The 4,975-nt window shown below is 42.8% G+C and overlaps 1 long non-coding RNA gene across 1 annotated transcript in view; it reads left to right on the top strand.

The window, feature by feature from the left end:
• The first annotated feature begins 3,712 nt into the window (after window positions 1–3,712).
• LOC125300893 overlaps window positions 3,713–4,975 on the top strand; it is a 3,850-nt gene continuing 2,587 nt past the window's right edge. The window contains exon 1 of the long non-coding RNA XR_007194628.1: window positions 3,713–4,307. This is a non-coding gene — a long non-coding RNA (uncharacterized LOC125300893). The remainder of the gene's footprint in view (window positions 4,308–4,975) is intronic.

The raw sequence follows: 4,975 nt of genomic DNA, 5'->3' as shown, positions 1-4,975 counted from the left end.
ATTTATGGAGTGTTGCTTCACCCGCAACCGAGAAAAAAATAAAAACATATAAACCCCCATTGAAAACTCAAGATGGCCAAGCACAGCCCAAACTACGCAATCCGAATGTCTTTTCCCAAAAGCAGGGCAGACGGCTTGTCCTTGCCCACACATCTTCAATTCATTATCATCAGTGGATGACACACCGTTGCCTGGCTGATAGAAGCTATTTTTACCTTGTGGTGTTATGTCGACATGCAGGGTCAGAGCTGCATCTCTATTTTAACACTTTGCTGTAGGCGTACCTCTGTTTTCTGCTGCCTGGGTTAGCAAATGAAACGGCAGGTTCCTACCTGCCTGCAAGGATGGTGCTGCGAGACTCTACAAACCTGCAATGAGATCTGGTAAGTATGCTTGTACACACACACACACACTCATAAACACACAATTGAAGACACGATGGGTATTCCTCAGGCAGCAACATTCAAAATCAAACAATGAAGCCAACACAAAAGTTCTAAAACCTGCAGCAGGCTACCTCAAACAATCATTGAGGGATAGCTTTAAGGGTCCATTTTCATAGAACCCTGTGTTACAGTAAAATGCCCATATTTACCGCAAAAGAACAATATACTTACAACCTGGTACAAAAAAAAAACACATTTTGGACTCAAAAATTAGTTTCTCTATGGTGGGTGAATTCTAGAACGGTAGATTCCATTTTAATTGCATTCAATATGAACTTTAAAAGTGCAACACAAAAGAAGCAGAAACTGCACTGTACTATCCAATAATACAGTTATTATAACAAACAATAATATCTGGTGTGATTTATCAGCTGTCTGTCAGACAATTACAGTTTTTCTCGATTGCTTTTACCTGCTTAAGTAAACTAGAACCCACTTGGTCTTCATGACTACTTTCTTTGCACAGCAGAAGTAATCTCTTGCGAATGTGTTCACACATTTTCATTGGGTTCACACATTTCTCACACCCTTTTGCAAAACGGTTAACACAGGTGTCATTCAAAAGCCCCAAACTCTATTGGTTTTCCCATGCTAAACAAAAGGAAAACATCTTTTCACAGGTGGTATAGATTCCTTGCATAAGTCTGAATCTCTGATACACCTGTGTGAAACTCCTTTGCACAATTCTTCAATCAGTAATCATTCATTATACATAAGAGATGTCTGTTCTGTGTTGCTATTTGCAAGTATGGATCTAATGCACATTTAGACAAAGTACTGTATTGCCTATTTGGTGGAGAAAACAGTACAAAAGGTGTTTACTGTAGGTCTATTTCGATGAAAGTTGTAGTTCAATGAAATTTACAGTATCTTACTAGGTGTTTGCTGTATGTCTTACAATGACAGTTACATCTTGGGAGGAATGAATAAATTATTTTTTTATTCAGCACATTTGGTCTTTTCACAGTTTTTTTTTATACCAGAAAAATTAGAAAGAACAGACATAGCAAAAATGCTCATTTTGAGAACTAGATTTTGCATTTTGTTGTCCAGTGTGTAATGATTGATTGATTAAAGAGTGTTTTTGAATTGGCAACAAGTTGTAGTGTTCGAAGGCAAGATTTGCTTTTGCTGCATGTTTTAAGTGTTTTGAGAGAGTAACAGCCTTTTGCAAGCAAAATGTGTCATTTTGTCCAGAGTGCTTTTGTTTAGACACGGGTGTTAACTGTTTTGAGAACGTGATGTCAGAGTTGACACAGGTATCAAAACGATCGAGAAAAACTGTAACCTGTTAGCGTACGTCAGCTAACATAATAAACAAGCCACATCCTCCTATTTTCATACTTGCTCTTCAGAAACCTATGGGTGACATCACGTCAAGGGTTTGTCCACTTATGCTTGTCTATGGCTTTCCCTGTTATAACAAGAGTCCCTCACATCAATCTTCAAACTCCATGTTGAGATCGTGCAGAGGAAGTAGAGAAAATTGTGTTTCTGAGTTCAGACTAAATGACAGGAACACTCATGCTTCTCTGTGTTTGGCAGTGTCTCCTGTGTGTGTGTGTGTGTGTGTGTGTGTGTGTGTGTGTGTGTGTGTGTGTGTGTGCATGAGGCTGTCTGAGTTTTACTGATTATCTGTCTTCAGTGACACAGTGCACAGACCTCCTGTTACACAGATGGGCATTTAGCAAATGTTAGGCAGTGGGCAGAGAAGCTTAGAGACAACCAAAGTTTGTGTGTGTCTGTGTTTGTGTTTATGAGGATGTGAGCATGTATATGTATCTGTAATGTATGTGTGTGAGTGAGTGAGTGAGTGTGTGTGTCTTCATTGTGACCATGTGTGTGTCTCTCTTAGTATGTGTGTTTGTGTTGAGTGTACATGTACATCTATGACTGTGTGTGTGTGTGTGTGTGAGAGAGAGAGAGAGAGAGAGTGTGTGAGTGTGTGTGTGCGCGTGTTTTGGTGAGCGAGACATCGGTGTGGGCAGTGCCAGATGACTTGCTGTGTGTGGGAGTCTTGATCGCGCTACATTAACATGGATAGTCGCCTGCAATTCTCCTCCGGCCGTTCACCAGCCACCAGCCAAATATAAAAAACAAACAAACAAACAAATAAATAAATAAACTCCCGTGATCGTTGACAACACCCTGAGACTGGCAACTCATTCCCTGCCGCCTTCTTCAGCGCTGTCGACGCCGGTGTGCCCGCGTCGGACGGCACCTGATTAGTGCCCTGGCCCCCAGTCACACTCCCACTAATCAGAGCACCTAGTGTGACGCACGCTCCCCCTGTCAGGAAGCGTAATTAATTAGGAGACTGCACGGGGAGCCAGAGGTGGGCTGTGAGAGCTCTGGGCTTCAGATGAGACTGGGTCTCAGGGTGACGTGCGAATCTGGGTCATCAGTGTGTTGTTTAGAAACCTGTTTCTCTCTGACAAGACAGCTGTGAAAGTGTTAGAATGAAACCGTTATGTCAGTGTGTGTGTGTTTGTATGTGTGTACGTGTGTGTACGTGTGTGTGTGTGTGTGTGTGTGTGTGTGTGTGCTTATATTATATGTCTTTCAAACTTTCTGATGTGTATGTTTTGTGGATCTTAAATCAGAACATGCTTTAAATGACGAGGATGAATATTTGAACTGGTAAGTTTTGTTCTAGAAGAAATACATTTGGCAACTTGTAGGAAAATATGGTTTAACTCCCTTTACAGGGTCGGTTTCAGCAAAACAAGGAAAGGATGACTCTCCGGGCTCGATTCACCAACAAATGGTTTAGGTATGTATTCTTCCCATGGAAGACAGACTCATGATCTGCCAAATATTCTCCTTTTCACATGATCATCCCTAGATACAGAACACAGAAAAAAGAAATATGGTGAAACGGAGGCAATCAGCCAACGTGCCACAGCAGTACCTGACCAAAGCTTCCCTGAGACCAGAGTTTCTTTTTGCCTTGATCTGACCACTTTTTTTTTCAAAAATAATGTTATCAGAATGGCAGTAGAGAATCTTCTGGGAGATCCATATTCAGCATTTCTGCAGGACAGACGGTCATACAGATTCAGTGTGAAGCCTGAAATAATGGTTACCAGTGGAGAGCAGCTCGGCACTTGCTGTGTCTTCTTCACTGGCCTTGCAACAGCTTGAAACCTCTTTGAAGCACGCCAAATATGTGATTATGCAATGCTAGCAGTCTGCTGATGGGGAGGTGCTATTGCACAGAATAGCATTGCGAGTTGGACTTGAGGGGAGAAATGTAATGTATTTCTGGCCCTCCTCTTCTATCGCAGTTTGGAAAACAACACAGAACACTCCAGCATCTCTTCTGTTGTATTCTCTTATATTCTTTGACAGTTTTGCTACTAGGGTTCTTGTCATGTTTTCAAAGTGACAGATCGTATATCTTTGGACAACAACAAACAGCAGACCTGTGAGACCGTCCACCATGCCAGCGCAACGAAGAACCATGACAGGGTCTAACAGCCGTGCCTTTAAACAAGGAAGTAGGAGTCTCCTCGGCAGACGAATGGCTGCTAATATAACGCATTTAAAGGAAGAGCATACATCCTCCCTGCTTTAATCATGGAGAAAACCCCAGGCCTCAAATTAAATTGTGATATCGGAGAGGACAGCCTTACTGATGGAATTTCAGAGTCCATTAACGCAAAACCAATCACTGGGATGGGCCAGACCCTCCCCGATCAAAATTCAAAACAGCGAGGGGGTATCATCAGCCGTGTGCATTAAGAGCGTTATTGAACCAGGACAATGCTGGAGAGGAGGATGAGGAAGAGGAGGAGGAAGAGGAGGAGGAGTGGTACGGGGGAAGAAAAGAAACAGCAGCAAAAAGCAGAGAAAATCAATGTAGGTGATTTCTCCCTCTCACTCATGTCTCCCTGTGTCTCGCTTCCTCTTCCCTCGTTCGCTTCCTTCTTTTTCAAATCAGCCTCCGAGACAGTAATTCACTCGCCACACGTCTTTCTCGCTCTCTGTTTCTCTCTCTTTCTCTCTCTTTCTCTGTTTCACACTCTCTCTCTCTGGCCCATCTGTCCATAGACTTTCTATCCATCTACATGTAAGATACTGTACTACTCCCCTTATCCCATCACTTTCCCACTCCACCTCTCTCTCTCTTTCACTCTTTCTCTCTCTCTCTCTCTCTCTCTCTCTCTTTCTTTCTCTCTCTAAATCTCCCTCCTCCCCCCGTGTCTCTCCTGGTCCCTCTCTCTCCTATTGTGGAAGAAAAGAGGATGAAACGTGATCTGGGTTAAAATGGAAAGAAACATTAGATGCTATCACAGTTATCATTGGTACTGGGTATATCCCAATGACTGTCATGGTAATCTAGATTGATTTGTCTCTGATTTATGGCCGTCATTTATCACTGCGGGCCCAGAGGGAAAATCTATTGGCAGATTACCGATCCGGAGGAGACACCTTCCAGATGATAGTGTATTTGGCCAGGACACTGGCTCCCAGGATAGACTCAAGTACAGCAAAGTGGCCTCCATTACTTCTCCTTAAGGTGGTTC

This window comes from Alosa alosa, chromosome 9 (genome assembly GCF_017589495.1).
Source record: "Alosa alosa isolate M-15738 ecotype Scorff River chromosome 9, AALO_Geno_1.1, whole genome shotgun sequence".
In the NCBI taxonomy this organism is placed as follows: Eukaryota; Metazoa; Chordata; class Actinopteri; order Clupeiformes; family Clupeidae; genus Alosa; species Alosa alosa.
Note: the sequence above shows the minus strand (reverse complement) of the source record. Positions and strands in the feature narration are given on the sequence as shown.